The sequence below is a fragment of the Leopardus geoffroyi genome, chromosome E2, assembly GCF_018350155.1.
Source record: "Leopardus geoffroyi isolate Oge1 chromosome E2, O.geoffroyi_Oge1_pat1.0, whole genome shotgun sequence".
NCBI lineage: Eukaryota > Metazoa > Chordata > Mammalia > Carnivora > Felidae > Leopardus > Leopardus geoffroyi.
The window spans coordinates 23692219-23713032 of NC_059335.1; positions in this window are offsets into that span (position 1 = coordinate 23692219).

The following is a 20814-nucleotide window of genomic DNA, read 5'->3' on the forward strand; positions in this document are numbered from 1 at the left end:
GGTGGAGGAAAGAGGGAGCCAGCCCACTGAACATCCAGCAGAGAGCACGGGGCTCACTTCACAATTCTCTTCTGGCAGAGTTGCTGACAGGGGCTAAACAGGGCCATCCATCCAGGCAGCTGTGCAGGTTTAATCAAGGGTTTGCCTGATGGCGCTGGGGCTCAGCAAAGCAGCTCCCCCGCTGTGATAAAGAGCTGATCAATGTTCCACTATTCTTTCATTTATTTGTGGCTCTCCCCCTCTCTTCTGCCTCCTCCTCTTGCTTAGTGTTTCCCATCACAGCATCAAAGCCTCAGTGAGAGAGATTGTTCCTGCCAGAGGCCCTCTTGCTCATTCCATGACCAGGTACATTCACCAGTTGGGCACCTGGAGGGGCCAGAGGCACAGATCCACCAGGCTGTCCAGTGAGAGAGCTTGCTTCATCACAGCCTTCTGGATCTGCAGGGGCTCTTTTCTCTTCCTTTGGTGCAAATTCCTATGCAATTTAAGACAGTGGTTGAAATGGTTGTGTCATGTCGTCAGTTAATGGAAGCTTCAGTCTCTCACTTCCATTATTTATATTTCCCATCTTCCTAGACAAGGGTTTCTCAACCTTAGCACTAGGTTTTAGGATGGAGAAGTCTTTTTTGTTTGTATATTTAACAAAAAATTGCACATTGTACATGTATAATGTATAACTTGTTTTAAAAAGACATTATTTTCAGAACAGTTTTAGGTTCACAGCAAAATTGAGAGGAAGGTACAGAGACTTTCTTGGTACTCCCTGCCTTCACACAGCCATTGGCTTCCCCATTATCAACATCTTGCACCAGAGAGCTGCAGTTGTTCCAGTTGGTGGACCTACACTGACACATCATCACCCAGAGTCCATCATTTATCTCAGGGGTCACTTTGCATTACCTCATACAGGTTTGGACAAATATATAGTGACATCTGTACATCATTATGGTATCATGCAGTGCATTTTCACTTTCTCAAAATCCTCTGTGCTCCACCATTCACTCCTCCCCTCACTCCCAACCCCTGGCAACCATTGGATCCAGGCTCTTGAAGAGATATTTTCACCGCCCCCCTTGCCATGTCCACTACAACATGGATCTTTTACTGTGTCCATAGTTTGCCTTTTCCAGAATGTCATATAGTTGGAATCATACAGTATATGGCCTTTTTGGATTGGCATCTTTCCTTAATATGAATGTGATGTTCCTGTATATTTTTTCAGGGCTTAATAATTCATTTCCTTTTAGTACTGAATAATACTCCACTATCTGGTTGTGCCACCGTGTATCCATTTAGCTGCTGTAGAACATCTTGGTTGCTTCCAGGTTTGGGAAATTATGAATAAAGCTGCTGTAAACAGTTGTGTCAGATTTTTGTGTGGATATAAGTTTTTAACTCCTTTGAGTAAATGCCAAGAAGTGCGATTGCTGGGTGGTATGGTGAGGGTATGTTTAGTTTTGTAAGAAACTGCTGAATTTCTTCCTAAGTAGCTGTACCATTTTGTATATCCAGCAATGAATAACAGTTTCCACTGTCCACATCCTTGTCAGCATTTGATATTGTTAGTGTTCCTGATTTTGGCCATTCTAATAGATGTACATTGGTATTACTGTGTACATCTTGATGATTTGGGACATACACATACACCACAATCAAGATACTAGACACATCCATCACCTCCAAAATTTTCCTTATGTAATTTTTTAGTGTGGTAAGTACACTCAACATGACATCTATGCTGTAAACATATTTTAAAGTGCACAATACTATATTAGCTGTAGGCAATATGTTGGGCAGCCTATCTCTAGAGATTATTCATCTTGAAAAGCTGAAACTTTAAATGCATTGTGCAACTACTCCCCCTTTCCTCTCAGCTCCTGGAAACCACCATTCTATTCTTTGCTTCTATGAGTTTGACTACTTTAGGTAACTCATACAAGTGGAATGATGCAGTATTTTTGTCTGTGATTGGCTTATTTTATTGAGCATAATGTCCTCTGGGTTCATCCAAGTTGTCACAAATGGCAGTATTTTCTTTCCTTTTTTTTTTAAGACTGAAAAATATTCCATTATGTGCATCTATCCCATTTTCTTTGTCCATTCATCTGTTGATGGGCAATTGAATTGTTTCCACATATTAGCTATTGTGAATAATGTTGTAGTGGGCATGGCAGAGGGGGGTGTGAAAAGATCTCTTCAAGATCCTGATTTCAATTCTTTTGGATATTTACCCAGAAGTGGAATTGCTAGATTATATAATAGTTCTATTTTTAGTTTTTCCAGGAAACTATAATGTTGCCACAGTGGCTGCACTATTCTAGATTCCCACCAATAGTGTATAAAAGTTTCCAATTTCTCTACATTCTTACCAATGCTTACTTATTTTTGTTGTTGTTTCTATGAAAATAGCCACAAACAGTTGTGAGGCGATATCTTACCTCATTGTGGTTTTGATCTTCATTTCCCTGCTGATAATTGAAGTTGAGCATATTTTTATATACCTCATGGCTATTTGTATGTCTTCTTTGTGCTTGATAATTCTTTATTGTGGGGGCCGTGCTGTGCTTTGTGTGTTTAGCAGCATCCCTGGCCCCCACCCTTCACTGTTGTGCCAATCAAAACTATCTCTAGATATTGGCAAATACACTCTGAGAAAAATCTCCTCCAGTTAGGAGCCACTGACCTTTGTGGACATCTCCTAACCTGTGAGGACCACGTTCTTCTGCTTCATCACTATCAGCACATCAGCAGCAGCAACAGTAGCAGTAACACCACCACTGCTTTTTATCTTCACCATCATTACCATTACCATTAGCATTGGAAACCACAGATCTTCATCAGTCATCATCACTACCAGTATCCATCCATGATGACTGAGGATCTCATTAATGAGCTTTACTGATCCCCAGGTTCCTGGAAATTCCAGAAAATTTGAGTGGACCAACCCCAAATTTCTCACAACCTTAAGAAGTAGGTACTATTTTAAACTTGAAACAAAACAAAACAAAAAAGAAGTACTATTTTATCCCTGTTTTAAAGATGAAACAACTTATGATCAAGGGGATTAAGGAATTTTCTCAATGATGCAGAACACAATCTTGCATTTGCCTGATGTAAGGAAGAGCTTTTATTCACTCTGCTAGTCTGCCACACACCTCTTCTTTTTGTCCCATTATGTGCATCTCCTCTAGCTTCTGGCAAAGGTCGGGCACAAGCTGGTACTCAAATAAATCTTTGTAAATCATAGGAACTGAATGACTCAGCTTAATTCAAATTAATTTGCATATTGTCTATTGAGAAAATGCATAAGAATTGTTTTGCAACACAGGACCAAACCTAGAATTCTGGCTTCAACTTTGACCAACTGTGTGAGCTCAAACAGGCCATTTGACCTTTCTAAGCTTCGGAGACTTCATTTTTATTTTTTTTTTATTTTTTATTTTTTTTAAATTTTTATTTATTTTTGGGACAGAGAGAGACAGAGCATGAACGGGGGAGGGGCAGAGAGAGAGGGAGACACAGAATCGGAAACAGGCTCCAGGCTCTGAGCCATCAGCCCAGAGCCCGACGCGGGGCTCGAACTCACGGACCGCGAGATCGTGACCTGGCTGAAGTCGGACGCTCAACCGACTGCGCCACCCAGGCGCCCCGGAGACTTCATTTTTAAATGAGTTAATACCTGTAAAGAGATAAGAATCCTACCTGGATAGAGCCAGCACTCAATAAAAGCAGAATACTGCTTTTAGTAATAGATACTGTCAAGTCCCAAATTTCTTCTGTCCTTCTGTCCTGTCACTCATCAATTCAATGCATAGTACATATTTCTCTTTGTTCTCTTTGCATGAGTGATTGGGAAGCCATTGTGTGTGTTTAAGAGAGATGAGAACTAATGTGTTCTAGGCCAAACAGAAAGATGACTGGCTTCTCTCAAATTCACTCCTGACAAATGGCAGCCTATCTGGGACAGAGCCCACTTGGGTGCTGAAGGTCCTGAAGTTCAGTCTCCAAGCTGCAATGGAACAGTTGCATGGAAACTGAGCAAGTCATGTATTTTTTCAGGGCCCTGATTTTCTTATCTGCACATTAGTCTAGAAGATCTCAAAGCTTCTAGACAAATAGGTTACATAACAGACAATTTGTGTCACTTGTTATTATAATTTATATATTGGGGGTATTTGTTCCATCCTTAAATGAGTCCCTTCTCTTATGCTGCCTGGGATTCTCTCTAGATATAGATGATGATATAGATACAGATATAGATATAGATAGGTAGATAGAGATAGATATAGATAGATCAATCCATCCATATTTTTTTCTCTCTTCTTACTGCAACGAATTCTTCAGGCAAGCTGTGATCCCCATGTGTACTTCTGTCAGGCATGCTTTTCTTAGGCACTAAGCAGGATATTTAATTAGAATTCACAAGCAGCTCATGGGACTTCATGAGCACATTTGAAGGGCTGATTAGCTGGACATGTTTTTAAATACATGTCCTCTTGATCAGTAATCTAAAGATTGATCCTGCTAAGAGAAAGGGCTGAATTTCAGGTCAATATCTCTTTCTAAGAACCTTAAATTAGTTGCCCTCACAAAGCCTGAGATTAGAGCTGAAGGATAGGTGATAAGAAATTAATGAAAGTGCAGACACCAGGGAAGAGGTAAACCATGACAAGATGATAGAACTGGGGAGCAGAAGGATTTGGGAAGTGCGCTGAAAGGATGTGTCAACATCCTGGGTGGCAGCAAAGGAAAAATGGTCTGTCTGTCTGTCCCTGTATCTACTTAATCTGACAGTGCTGCCTTTTTCCTGTGATGCTGGAAGCAGCTTGAATCAGTGCTTTCATTTATAAAAGACAATGCTATTGGAAAGAGCATAGGCTCCATTATCACAGGAAGTGCTTCCTGTTACAGGTCTCTCCCTCTTACTTGTCTGCTTCTAGGGTAAATGGGGTAAGAATTCTTGCCTCATAGGGGAGATGTTTAACTGTATTCCAAGCAAGAACTGTGGAGAGGCAAGGGGGAAAGGCTGAATGACATCCCAGGGGCACTATAAAGCCCAAGCCCAGTGCCCTCTCTCATCTCTGAGCTCCCTGTGGTAGTGTGCTTCCCCCTGGGCCAGGAGGGATTAACACATCACAAAAGTCATGGGTCTCCCAACTCAGCTGGCTTTGCAACTCCTGCATTTATATTTCTTTTGCTTCCTATTTCTTCAGGCAGGTGTAGATGGTAAAGTGGTGAGAGTAGGGGTCTTGGAAATCAGACAGCCACAGTCAAACAGATGAGCACAAAGTGAAAGCATGCTTATGAAATTTGATAAGTGCCACACAGGAAAATTATTCATTAGCAGTAATAAGTGGACTAGAAGGTCAAGTAAGTTTTCTCTGAGGAAGTAACCTTCAAGCAAAGACCTAAAAGATAGATGAGAATTAATCTGGACAAGCCTGGAAGGGGTGGGAGGTAGAGAAGCCCTCCAAGGAGAGGGGAGAGCATGTGTAAGCCTCCATGTAGGGAAGAGGTTAGTGGTTAGCATGCTAAAGGTGCCAAGGAACTTGCCAAGCTGGGTGGGAAAGGGGAAGAAGTAGTAGCAAGAAATGAGGTCAGGGACTAAAGAAAGAGGGTGGATGTGGGGGATGGCTATAAAGTAAGAAGTTGGTATCTAGTCTAAACTGCAAAAAGAACCTCTTTAAGGGTACATTCAGGAATGGTGACAAAATGTTCTGACTCCTTTTTTAAAAGGTGTCATTCTAGTTGCTGCATAAATGACATGGCGGTTGGTATTACATTTCATCTTCCTACTTCTTTTCTCTATAAATATATGTCCTTTTCAATACTATTTAATATCCAGCTATTCTAACCAAGGCTGAATCTTTATTATTCCCCTTAGCTGAGGTCACACCTTTTGCAGAGGAGGAAGTAATAACTTAGTGCGTGTGAGATTTTCCAATGAACCTTTTTCTGAACATTTATGCTCTGTGATCATTCCAACTCCCAAGCCCCTACCTGAAATGTTCTCCTAGTAACCTGGCCACATCTGCCTTCATTGTCAATAAAGCTTGTCTTGGCTTTTTCAATCCTAGTTGGTCTCCTCATATTCAGTTTCTGTACCAGAATGTGTACTCATTGTACACATGAATTACACATCATAATATTTGACAAGCTTATTTTCCCCACCACGTGATCTTCTATGTGCCCAAAGAGAAGTGAAAGACCCAAATGGATATGCTGGGTGTAAGCGGTCAGGCCATGGACACAACTGAATTGGCTAAGTGGGAGAAGCTAACCAAAGTTCTGCTGCATGATGCTTCTCATTGACAATAAGCCTCTGCAACATCAGCTGTAGCCCACCTGCCTTTCCCAAACACAGTAGAGTTGTTCATACAATACAGCTTAGACAGGTCTGAAGGAAGTCTTGGGGCATGGATAGGTGTCATTTCTGCTAGACAATCCACAGGTAGCAGAAGGTCTACCTATTCACGGGCTGTCCTCCTTAAAGAGCAGTACCTAGAAAGAAAGCAAGAAACCTGCACAGCACTATATGGGGTTGGCTTAGATGGTGTCTGGAGGGTCTACAGAACTCTGTTACAAGGTTCTGGAGCATCTTTGGTGGAGGGCATGAATGTGGTGAATCTGTCAGCACTAACTCTTCTGTCCATGTGGTCCTCGGTCCTTCCCTCCAATACCTCATCAACTATTCCTCTTTACTACACCCCTCCTCTTACTGTATACCCTCTCCACATACAAGAACATTATTTTGTCTGAAAGCCTGGCTCTTGATTGATTTTTCTTTTTTTTTTTTTTTTTTTTTTTTTTTTTTTTTTTTAATTTTTTTTTTCAACGTTTTATTTATTTTTGGGACAGAGAGAGACAGAGCATGAACGGGGGAGGGGCAGAGAGAGAGGGAGACACAGAATCGGAAACAGGCTCCAGGCTCTGAGCCATCAGCCCAGAGCCCGACGCGGGGCTCGAACTCACGGACCGCGAGATCGTGACCTGGCTGAAGTCGGACGCTTAACCGACTGCGCCACCCAGGCGCCCCTTGATTGATTTTTCTTAATCTACCTCTCATGGGAGGAAATGTACAAGTTCACTTATAAGTATTTACAAGTTCTTCAGACTTTAGAAACTCAAAAGTTATTTTTTTAAAAAAAAAATAATGTTTATTTTTGAGAGAGAGAGAGTTGGGGAGGGGCAAAAACAGAGGGAGACACAGAATCCGAAGCAATCTCCAGGCTTTGAGCTGTCAGCACACAGACCAATGCAGGGCTTGAACTCACAAACTGTGAGATCATGACCTGAGATGAAGTTGAATGCTTAACCGACTGAGCCACCCAGGCGCCCCATAGAAACTCAAAAGTTCTGTTTCCTACAAATCAACACCCTTGATTTCAAAAGACTATTTTGAAGCTCAAAAGCCCAAATTGCCTTATTTTGCTCTGGTATATCTAGGTCCCCACTCCCTTTGCAAGGCCCTTACTCCCTGTGCTGGTGACTTCAGGGGATTCACAGGACCTACGGAAATGTGAGAGGGAAAAATATGGTGAAGGGAGTCTTCGGAACATAGTCCTCATTGGTTATCAAAGATTTTTATGTTATCTGGACTCATGGTTTAAGTCCAGAGAAAGTCTTCCTCCCATCAGATGCCTAAAATTGTCTATTAAATAGCAGTGTGAAAAATCTACTCTTTACCAGCCTAGAGTAGAAGAAAGTGTTCCTTGTATTGCTACTCATGTCAAAGATTAGATCTATGATGGCTGTAGTCATCATTCTAACCACTCATTAAGAAATGTTTCATTCAGATGGAAACAAAACTGTCTGCTGATTTTAACTAGGAGGTGGAAAGTGCAAACAATATTTCATATGCTTGCATGGTTGGGATTTAGGCCACTGACCATTCAATTTGTATCAGTTTGCTAAGAAAAAATGGCTTCTCCAACACACCACTACTCCAAATACAAATAAATAGTTTTAGGACTCTGGGTCAAGTCCAGTGTAGATAAATGTGTGCACATTGAAGGCAGAGACCAGATCTATTTTCCTCATAATTTTATCTCCAGGGTCTAGCATATGGCCTGGGACATACAAAGTGTGTAGAGTCCATCTGTGGAAGGTTTCAGCTTTACTTCCTGACTGGTGGTGGTGAGAGAGTACAGAGCAACAGAAGGGAAATACCTTAGTTCTCTAGTCAGAAGACCTCGTTTCTAACTCAATTTCAGTCTTTAATATCTTAGGTGACGTTTGGGAAATAATTTTCTCTCCATGGGTCTCATTTTCCTTACCTGAAATAGTTCATCTCTAAACCCTAAGTGATCTTCCATTTCTAACATTCTTTTACTCTGATCCCTTACAATACTGATCCCTTACAACTCAAGTGAAATGCACTGGGGGTGAGAGCTCATTTGGTAGGAAGATAGTGTCAGTCCCTAAGATGCTTGCAGTGAGAAATTCAGGTGCAAAGCCAATAGACTCATGCTTCATTTTCAGGTGACTTAAGTGGCTCAGTAACCAGGCTCCCAAGGTGTGGATATAAACCAGATGCCAGCAGAGCAATGAAAAGGATATCCTTGATGAAATCAGCCAGATAATGGAATAGTTTGAATGGCATATTTTGTTGTATGAGTTTTTCTATTATCTAGGTGATAATTACTCAAGGAGTTATAATATTTTCTCCTGACCTATATTCCCAATAAAGGCTAAATAACTGTCGAAAGGATAGGGGGACCATGAGAATGTCCCATTTCTTGTGAAACCTCACTTTTTAATGCTTTCCTAAGTGTGGTCTGAGGCCTTGGAGGGGGATGAACAGATTCACCTGATCCAACAAGAGAGGGCTCCATCGTATGAGACATAACTCAGGTGTGCATAAAAGAAATATAGCTTTATTTTCCTATAATTCAATTTATTTTCTGTCTTGACTTCCCGTTTTCACAATACCTGAAACTTAATTTTAGCCCACATGAGACTAAACTCAATCATTTCATGCACTTTCCCCTTTCCTCCTCCGGGGGGTTGCAGTTAAGTTTTAGGAAGCCAACGTAATGCACAGACTGGTTTCTGAGCAAAGTCATCTGTGAATGTTGACATCCACTGAGATGATCTCCATGATCCCATTGTCCTCTGGTCTTACAACTTCTGCACCCTCTTGGGGTGTTTGCAAGTGAGAACACACAAAACTGCAAGGAGTTCCCTTGTACTGGGTGGGCCTGCAGGACACATAAGCTCTTAGGCCTTGCAGTTAAAGTCTGCTGAAAGCTATTCAGCTCTAATGCTGCCACAGGGTGCTTATGCTGGAGGTTCCAGGAGACTTGCTGCTTCCCAGGGTCTGCTGGAAGTGTAGCACAGGCCATCTAGGCTCTCAGCTCCTGGAACTTTACTTTCTCATCCTATGGAATTCAGCCTAGAGGATAAGATGGAGCCTCCAATGGGTACCCCCTCCCCAGCATCAGGTTGCCTTATTTCCCTTCCACCTTCCTTTTGCTCTAGTCCAAAGTCTTTATTTTAAGGTACTAAAACAGGAAAAGGCAAGAAAAACTGGTCCTGAGAGTACTCAGTTTTTTCCCTAAAATGTATTGTTATGTAATAAAATTATGGCTGATAGTTTTCCTAAACTTCATTCTCTGAAACCAGTATTTGTTCAGGATATCTTCTGTTTGCTCTTCACCTCTGTGCTGTGTAAGGCTGCCCTGTATGGGCTTTATCAGTGGGCTCCCTTGCCCTCTGGTTTTTAGTTGGGTTTTGACAAAGGGGAACCCAGGAAAGATCTAAGGGAAAGAAGAACATAGAGTTGGTTATTTCTACTCCCAGATCCACCCCTGCAAGGTTACTGTAAGATGTCTAGGTCCCTTAACAGTATCTCCACTCCTGCTAAGTAGTGCACTCTGTACTCTCTATAAGGCTTTCTCTTTCCTCTTAACCCATCTGGCTACAGTGGTAAAGGCATCCTGGTGCTGTTTGACATGTGTCTCCTTACACATTGTGTTCTTCCTACATATTGCCCACACCTTTGTAACTAGTCCCTTTGTGAAATTCTCAATTTCAGTCCTCTCTTTGCTTCCTACAGATTCTCTGGTGACACCCAGTCATTGGTTTCAATAGCTTGATCTGAAGTTGAGAAGTGAGCATTGACTTTTCTTTCTATTTGCTTTTCTGCCATAACAATCTTCCCCAAAGATCATAACAATCACCTCTTGTCTAGTTTGAAGTAGGAAATTAGTGGAGACAAATGAAGTAGAAGTGGGGGGAAGGTAAAAGGGAATTACCAACCAAGAAGAAAACATGGATTAATATTTTAAATGTTGATACCACTACCCATTTTTTAGTCATATTTTGTTGTTTTTTCTTTGGTAAGGGGACTAGCTGGCTTAAGAAAACATGGGATTTTTTTTTTTTTTTTGCCTCATCTAAGTGCACTATAACTTAGTAGGCATAAGAGTTGCTGATGTAGTGCAACTCTCACATTTGTTTTAAATAAGAAAACTGTAGTCCACAAAGGGAGAATTTTATTCACCTATTTATCCAATGAATGTTCCCAAAATAGTTATTGAACACGGGCTCTGTGTTAAGTGCTACAGATTAAAAAAAAAAAAAAAAAAAAAAAAAAAAGCAAAACAGTTTCTATGGTTGGGGAACTTATAGAATCTTGGAAGAGAACTTTGTAGACTAAACTAACCATACAATCACTTATATTTTCTTTTTTAGACCTACTATACTAGGAACACAGTCAGAAATAATTTATGCTCCACAGAGCTTGCAGATCAGCAAGGACATAGCATTCAGCCAAAAAAAAAAAAAAATCACAGAAAGTGGAACAAATAAAAGAAGTGGACCATATGAACTGTGATTTAAGGCTTTAGTGGACTCATGTAAGCAAAAAGGAAAATAGGACTTCAGGGAAAAAACAGTGTGCACAGAAGCCCTTTGCCAGGAGAGACCATTGTGAATTTGAAGGACTGAAGTAAAAAGTGAGGAGTTTGGGGACCCTGCATGTCTTATGGGATTATTTGTGAGCAATTCTGTAATGTGGTTAGAAGTGACAATGTACAATACTTAGAGGGCATGTGGAAGGTGATACCTACATGAGAATTAGGAAAAGGTCTATGGAAAGGCATTCTGAGTTTAAGAGATGGTTTTTTCTTCTCTTAGTTTAGTGTAGTAAACAGCAAATGAATGGCAGAGGACAAGGCATGTTCATAAGTGTTCCTGTGACTGGCAGGCTAAGAGTGGGGATAGAAGGTAGAAGGTGAGGTTGCAGAGGGAGGTGATTTGGGGTCAGGTCATGAGAACTTTCTATACCAAGTTAGGGCCACCTGGAAGGAAAGATGTCCCAGCTTCTCAAAAGAGCACACAGCCAGTGACTAGTAGGGTGGGGCCTAAGATTCAGTTCTAAGGTAGTAGCTTGTTCAACAACCTTCCTTTATGACAATACTAAGGCACCTTCCAGGCCTGACATCCTTTGGTTCTCTAATTAGATATATAGACTCAGCCATCCTAGCCTTGACGACTATTGATGTAGGTAATGAGTAGAGTGTAAAGTGTGGTGTTCATATGTCATGATGTGCCTGATTTCCAACAGAAACAAGAGAACTTTATACCATGCTTAGATATAAGACCATGTATTAGTTTCTTGAAGATGCTCTAACAAATTATTGTGTGGCTTAAAACACCAGAAATATATTCTCTTACAGTTCTGGAGGGTTGAAGTCCAAAAGTAAGGAGTTGGCAGGGCCATGATATCTCCAAAGGCTCTAAGGGAGAATCTTTGCTTCTTCCATATTTTGGTGGCTCCAGATTTCCCTTGGCTTGTGGCAGCATCACTGCAATCTCTGCCTCATTTTCTCATGGCTTTCTTCTCTTTTCCCTGTATCTATCCTCTGTATGTCTCTTATAAAGGACACTTATCCTTGGGTTTAGGGTCTACCAATTATTCCAGGATGATCTCCTTATTTTGTGATCCTCAATTACATCTGCAAGACCGTTTTTTTTTCTCAAAATAAGGTTATATGCATAGGATCTGAGGATGTTGACATATATTTTTAGGACCACTATTCAGCCTACTACAGATCAGTACTGGAGCTTACAATTATATTGTTCTTTCTGCCACAGGTGCTTATAGTAGTCTTATAAGAGTTTCTAATGTATTGTTTTTCAGATTATTGTCTATGCAAAAACAAAATAAGAAAACAGTAATTCCCCACACTGGCAAAATTTGTTCTAAAACTCTTGGTTCTACTCTACACCCATGTCCTGGACCCAAGCAGATAAGTGTGTGAAGATCTGTCCAAAGTTGATTTTTTTCTGCCGCAGTACAAAATTTATGCCACCTCTGAAACCAAATAAAAGGAGACAAGAAACAGGAAACATATACTTTTTGGAGTTCTGAAGTGCCTTAGTGTCCACTCTTATTTAGTAAGAGTATCACAATGAGTGCTTGTTGGTTGCTGGGCTTGAACACATGAGCCCTGATTAGTGAGATGTTCCTGTTAACCAGCACTAGTGGTTGTCTGATGCCTTTCTCAACAATACCCTGGTTCTGAGAAATTAAATTAAACATGAAGTCTCTCCACCAGTGAACAGTTCATTGGAACCCTTCTAATAAAAATTCACTTGAATGTGCCACTCAGCGGAATTCTGTGTAATTCTAGACAAGGAAAATTATTTCAGAAATATGTTCCTGTATTCAACTGTGTAATGAATACAATTATTCTTATCACTCGGCACTAAGATTGTGACTGTTACTGCATGTTAAAGACTATATTTGTTAAAGGGGCGCATTAGATATCCCAGCAGCATACCCAGCCATCATTTGGGACCTGCCTTATCTCCATTCTACTGCTGAGATTGTGGAAAAGGAAGATAATGAGTTGTTTTTTTTTAAATCATGTCACAAAAGGTAAATAGAAACTTAAGCCCCCAAAGAAATTTCTCCATTAAAACAACTTTTGAAAACATTTTGCACAACGAAGTCCATTATGCTACCTCTCTAAAACCCTTGTAGAAAAGAAACATGGAAGAGGAACATGTGGAAACTTTTTGTCTAAACACAGAGTTGAAGTGTTCCTTGTGGCTCATTCAAGGAAGGCGTCATCATTCTCACAAACTCGTCAAACTTTTTACTCAGGCTGCTTGGAGCTGAGGAGGCCAGTCTGGATTGCTCAAGTTCAAATTACAAAATAGTTGAAAAGATGTGCTGTTTCATTCTGCTCTTGGTCAACTACAGAGAATAATGAAATGCAATGCCAGTGAAGGGGGTGGGAGGAATAGAGCCCCTGCTGAGCCTATTTCAATGAACTGATAAAAGGGACTATAATTTGCAGCAATGGTTTTCATATTATGTGTTAAAACCATATATTTTCTTATATAGGTTAAACATACCTCCTACAATGTTACTTTCCTCTTTCTTTAGAGAACACACTTTAGCTCAATCAAGGCTGAGTTATTAGTAACTGGATTTTTCACCTGGTTAGGTTCATGTTTCCTAAGTTCCTAAATTGCACAAGTCAGAGGCCATGGGCAGTTAATTCCCAAATGGACTTGGAATGTAAACCGAGCTCTTTAAATACCCTTTTCAAGCAGGATGTTCCAGCATATTTTCCTAATACAGTATCTACACTATATCCATAATTATAGCTACTAAAAAAAAAAACCTTCCTTAGAATCTTTCCATCACTACCACTCACAGAAGAGTCACTTTTAAAACATATTAAGTCCAGAGAAGTGTCTCAAAGTTGACATAATCTTTCAGGCAAGGAGGCCAGGAAAGAGTATGTGCTGAGTCCTGCTTGTAAGCAACTAAACTACACAGGCTCTGCCATTCTAACCCAGTCCAAATGCAGAGTTGAGTCAGATGAATGGTGCCATGCAGGAATGCTTTCAATGTAGACTTTGCTGAAAGGTGCTCACTGGCTGGAATTGCCAGTTACTTTCTGGCTTAGAGCATTACAGATCAATCCTGATGGTCATTTATATGAGAATCTATGCTGTAGAATAACCAAGATTTTTTTAAAGGCATATTCAGCAAGTGGGTTTTTTATTCTAACTTACAAGCATTCAGCATATAACACAAAATTTGTTTCTTTCTCTAAACCCTGCATCTCTGTGTCTCTGACCAAGTGACAGGCATCACATTCTTCTCTTCTTCCTAACAAGTCACAAAGCACCTGTTCAGCTCTGATTTTTCCTCAGCTCCCAAATCTATCCCAAATCCTCTGCTTGGGACTCTATTATAAAAGTTTTCTAGTTTCTTTGCATCTAATTTCTTCTCTTTTAGCCATTATCTTAGCTAGATGTCATAATGAAATTCTTTAAAAAAGTCACCTCAGTATCTTAGTGCTCTTTGTCATCTCCCCATTACTGCAAGAAGCTCCAGCCTCCTTAGGGTGATCTTCACCTCTTCACTGTCTAGCCCGAACGTAATACTCCAGCCTCTTTCTTTTAATTCTCTCCAACCAACATGCGATGCCCTTTGTTAAATGAGTTTGGCCATCTTTGAGCTCTTACTGAGTAAGGTTCGACATTTGAATGTGTAAGTAGAGCATTAGGTATTTCCAATTAGCAATAATTAAGCAGTTACTGTATTAATCCTGCTAACAGACATGAACAAAGTCCTGACACCCAACATTTATAATTCCCCTTTTCTATGACAGATGTGAGTTGGTGTCAAGTCATGTAACAATTATTTAAATGTGTTCTACCACTTCTGATCTGCATTTTCATGCAGACTAGTATGGTCCTTCAACATGCTGCTGGAGAACAAAATGCTTTCACTTCTCATTATAAATTCAGCTTGCTTCTAAGCTGATTCTTTACACATTGAAGAAACCATTATATAAGAATTTCAGAAAGTATGTTTCATGGTACACGAGTTCAACTAGAGCCTAAGAAGTATTAATTGGGGAAAATATTTACAGTCTTCTCTTTTGGTAATAAGAAATTTCTGGTTTGTTTTTCTCTAGGGTTTCTCAAAGCCTTTAATATGCATTATTCTTTTTTAAAGTTTATTCATTTGAAAAAGAGAGAGAGAGAATGTTTGCATATGAGTGAGGGATGGGGGGGGCAGAGAGAGAGAGGGAGAGAGAGAATCCCAAGCAGGCTTTGTACTGTCAGTGTGGAGCCCCACGTGGGACTTGATCTCCCAAACCATGAGATCATGACCTGAGCTGAAATCAAGAGTCAAATGCTTAACCAACTATGCCACCAAGGTGCCCTGCATTATGATTTTTAAAAGAGGGTGGGGGGCATTTAGAGTATTTAAATCTTCACAAATTCAGTGCTCTTGGAAATTTTATCTTTTTTTTTTTAAGGACACCTTTCATACTCGTTTTCTACAGAGCTCATTTTGAAATATACCATTGTAGAGTTTTCCGTTTTCATTCCTTTAGGTCTATGGAAGATTCTGCTATGAATTACAACTTCAGAATAACACCCTCACCATCAAATGGCATTCCCACATTTATTCTTCTATTTCCTGCATCAGTTTTTGAAACGGGAAGTCTGGCCCTTTGCTGTCTATATTACTCAGCTCAGATTGTCATAACAAAGTACATAGACTGAGTAGGTTAAACAACAAAATAATTTTCTCAGTTCTGGAGGCCAGAAGTCCAAGATCAACATGTCAGCAGGGTTTGTTGCTTCTGAGGCCTCTCTGCTTAGCTTGTAGATACCATCTTCTCCCTCTACCGTGTGTCTTCACATGGTCTTCCCTTTGTACTGTCTGTGCCCAAATTTCCTCTTCTTATAAGGACACCAGTCATATTGGATTATAGGGCCCACTGTAACAACCTCATCTTAATATAATCATTTCTTTAAATGCCTTTTCTCCCAATATAGTCACATTTTAAAGTTCTTGGTATTAAGACTTCAACATGTAAATTGGGGAGGGCTAGCTTATAATACTGTCAGAGCTCAAAACCTGGGTTCATAGAGGATAATTATGAGTGATGGGAATGTTGGACAAGTCTGGGAATATGGAACACTTGGGCTAGTCCCCTAAGGAGAGAGAGAACATTTCCTGTAATGATGTAGGGTGGATCTGCTCATTATTAATAAGAAGTCCTTACAATGACAGAGCTTCAACCAGGAGTTGGGCCAATTGCAGCATGCTTGGTATCTGTGCAGAGGACATGCCATGCACTCCACACGGAATCTCTTATGTAAGTGTTCAATATCTCTAAGGGGTGGGTGCTATTATGATCACCATTTTGCCAATAAAGGTATTGAGATTCAGAGAAGTGTAATAATTTGTCAAGGGTTGCAGATTCATGTGGTACACCTAGAATATGAACCTAAGGAGCTTTACTCCAGAGCCAACTTTGCAAGCGTTTCTCAGCCTTCCTAGAATCTCACTAGCTGTATGTCTTTGAGAAAATTAAACTTATAGTCCTCAGAATTTCATTCTGCAAAGTGGGATTAATGTCTTTTTCACTTGGATACTGATGCCTTTCTGCAACACCAGTAGAAGTCAGTGCAACTAAGGAGAGATAAGAGAGGTTATGGTGATCATTTTGAAACCCGCTTGGCTATAGAATTCCTCCATGTCATCCGTGGTCAATTTGTTTCCTTTTCATTCATTCATTCATTCATTCATTCAATGATCAATGGTTCATTCTCAGCACCTACTCTGTCAATAATACTAATAGTAGTTAGCATTTGTTAGATCTAGTAAAGGTCAGGCCATTTCTCCGATGCTTTCTCATATGTTACCCATTAAATTGAGGCAAATCCATTGTGGGAGTAATAGTGAGAATGAAATAATCTAATTTCAAGAGCTGGGTGTACAATGCCTCTGACCGGGGAGAGCGATTATAGGGAACTCTCTGTTTTAGGAGCACCATCTGATAATCATATGAGAGCCCACTGAGCCCAGGATGGGACATGGTGGGCTGCTATATGAATAAAATGAGGAATTAGTATATAAGCAAATGAGAGAGAAAAAATGAAAGGGAATGGAGGAGGGAGGGAGGGAGAGACAGAGAGATAATAACACAGAATTGTTCTGAATAATACTTAAATATTAATTCATGAGGTTGGAATGAGTCAGTTACAGAGAGGTAGAAGATCAAAGGAAAGAGAGGAGGCCCAGAAATACAGCAGAAGGCTGGATAAAATATGAAATGGTTACAGGAATAGAAATGGTTGAGAGAATTTTATTTTATTTTTATTTTTAAAAAATCTTCCTCATCTTATTTTTAAGTTTATTTATGAGAAAGAGAGAGAGAGAGAGTGCACATGAGCAAGGGAGGGGCTAAGAGAGAGGAGACAGAGGAGAATCCCAAGCTGGCTCCCAGTTGTCAGTGCAGAGCCTGATGTGAGGGCTTCAATTCACAAATTGTGAGATCATGACCTGAACTGAAATCTAGAGTTGGAGGCTTAACAGACTGAGCCACCCAGGTGCCACCCCCTCTTCTCATTTTTAAAGATTTTATTTAAAAAAAAAATAAAGATTTTATTTTTAAGTAATCTCTACACACAGCATGGGGCTTGAACTCATGACCTTGAGATCAAGAGTCACATACTCTACTGACTGAGCTAGCCAGATGTCCCTGGCTGAGAAAATTTTAAAGGAGAAACTTTAAACCTCAAACTTGGATTGTTTGCTGTGGTAGGTACAATAAAATCCCCTCCAATGGCCCGAATCTTCAAGAAAGTCTACCAGTTTTGAGTTGCCACTGCCCAAAAGAATCAACATGGTGCCTAGCAAGGCAATTTGGTAAGCAAAAGGAAGCACTCACATAATTTTGTGTAAAAGTAAATGTAATTCAAACCAGAGGAATTGGCATTTACTTGGGAAAGAGGTTACACCACTTTCTATTTGAATGAAAAAAGGGATTGACTTTAAGACATATATGGATTATTCTCCTGGACAGGTGGTTTTTCAAAGGAGCCATTTCTCAAAAATAAGATTCAAACTAAAAACAATAAAACACCACACATGGCTATTGGCTTTCTGAACAATACATAATCTTTGAGACTAGAGACTGCAGACTGCAGACTTGATCTTTGAGACTAGAAACAGAAGAAGCATTGGTGGTTGGGCATAAACACAGTATACTCTACTCCACACTTGAGATGCTGCCTCAGTCAAGTGAGCAGCCTCAAAGGGTACCAGAACTTTAAAGGATAAACTCCACATAGAAGCTGAATGATAGAGCCCACAGCAGGAATAATGAATGGAACAGGGCATACATAACCATGGAGAGTGTTAAAGAGGGCTTTCCAGCAGTGATACTCCAACAGTTCTCTTAGAATATAGTGGAGTTACAGAGAGCTACTTAAGTCTTAAATAAGAGACTCAAAATCAATGGTAGGGCCAGATCCACACAGAATTTATCTCAGAGTGCTATACAAGGATGGCATTGCAAGCAATGAAGAAATCACTAAATTCACACAAAGTTTCAGGACAGTGTAATAGAACAGGTAATCAAAGTGTTCAATCATGTAGAAAACTCCTCCAACAAAGCAAAGAATTTGCTAGCTTTGGTGACATCCACATGCATATGACATCCATACCATAATTCTATGGATGACAGTTTTCCAAAATAGGAAGAGGAGGAAAAGGAGGAGGAGGAGGAGGAGGAGGAGGGGAGGGGGGGGAGGAGGAGAAGGAGAAGGAGAAGGAGAAGGAGAGGAGGAGGAGGAGGAAGAGGAAGGAGGTGGTAGTGAATCATTTACCTCATTATCTGACATGCAGATAACCTAGTTCTCTTCATTAGCATGCACACAGACCACATACACATACCTGAAATTTAATTTTTAAAATTCCACATACATTTATCAAAGAACTTTCATATCTATTATCTCAGCTAGTCTCTACAGCAATCCAATTAAACAAATACAGATAAGTGTTGTTGTTGTTTTTCCATTGACAGATAAGACGACTCAAAATCAGAAGAAATTAAGTGGCTTTCTTAAAAGACTCCTCTATGTTCTTTCTAAAAACCTATTTAGGACACTATTGGGTTGCAAATAACATAACCTCAGCTCATACTGACTTAGATAAACAGGGGAAATAATTGGCTCATGGAACTAAAGTTCAAGGGTAGATCTTCCTGATTAAAGGCATAGATACAGATTTGGAAAGTATGTCATCAGAAATCAGTTTCTGTCTCTTGTCTCTGATTCCTTTAGGTTGTCCTCACTTTCAGGTAGCTTCTTTCATCTTGGTGGCAAGATGGCTACCAATAACTCCAGAATTATCTCCTATCATCTGAGTAATCTTAATAGAAAGCACATGCTTCTTTCCCACACACAAAAATAATTTGTTTTAGCAATGAATTTATAATTAGGGGGTTTTGTTTTGTTTTGTTTTGTTTTGTTTTCCCCATAGGTTCTCCTAGTAGATTAAGAGTCTTTGTTGCTCAATGGAGTATTCAAATTTCTACACCCATGGCAGACATTGCCAGTAATCATGGCATACTTGCCCAGTATATTCAGAAGATTCCTTGCAGTCCTTTCCAACACAGGAATATAAGAAGCTATTTCCAATCATTAGGATCTGGTTTGTGAGGTGAAACCTTAAACTTCCTGCAAGCAGAAATGCACATTGTACTGTCATTGTCTCTTAGCTTGTGATTTTGTTAAAAATTCATCAATCATCTGAAATTTTTTTCCAGAAGGCGCAGGCTGTCAAAGATAAGTATTTTCCTCCTAAAACCTTAATGGACCAAAAAACAGTTGGAGTGAATCACTGAAGCATATTCTTTTTCACCCTCCCTTTGTCTCCCTAAATTCCAGGACCAGGATTTTAACCCTGAAATCCAAAAACATCTTTTAGAGCCATTCAGCCCAGCCCTTACTTATTAAGAACAGCCTCCCACAAATATTACTCATAATGATGTCTTATCAAAAGCCCAACAATGGACTTCTACAATATATCTGGTATAATTTAATTTGGGAGGACTGCATCAACTGACTCTAATTTGGGCATTTTAAAGTACAGTGTGGCAGTGCCACATTAACTAATAACTCTGCAGAAATTATAAAAATATTAGGATTGCTATGGGGAAAGGAAAGTCCCACACCCTCTCCTGCTTTCCATTCTCTTTACCTCACACAATGGCTGATGAAAATGGTTAGTCTGTAGAGAGTGGAGCTCCAGGCTCCAGTTTTGTCCTGCCTAAAACCAGTCTGTTGGTACTAGTGGTGAACTTTCAGCACACGTGGCAATAAGAACCACGGAGCACTCTGATACCTGATTGCAAGTTGCTGTTTAATTAATTGGGTACCAACTAGTAGTTGCAGAAAGGCTTTCCACTATGTTTGGCAAGATGGCTTTCCATACTTAAAAAAGCCCAAGAAAACCTTTCTTTTCTTTTTTCTTTTTACTATGAAATTTATTGTCAAATTGATTTCCATACAACACCCAGTGCTCATCCCAACAAATGTGCCCCTCAATGCCCATCACCCACTCTCCCCTCTCCTCCACTCCCCATCAATGCTCAGTTTATTCTCAGTTTTTAAGAGTCTCTTATGGTTTACTCCTTCCCTCTAACTTTTTTTTCCCCTTCGCCTCCAGCATGGTCTTCTGTCAAGTTTCTCAGGATCCACATAAGAGTGAAAACATATGGTATCTGTCATTCTCTGTATGACTTATTTCACTTAGCATAATACTCTCCAGTTCAATCCACGTTGCTACAAAAGGCCATATTTCATTCTTTCTCATTGCCAAGTAGTATTCCATTGTGTATATAAGCCACAATTTCTTTATCCATTCATCAGTTGATGGACATTCAAGCTCTTTCCATAATTTGGCTATTGTTGAAAGTGCTGCTATAAACATTGGGGTACAAGTGCCCCTATGCATCAGCACCCCTGTATCCCTTG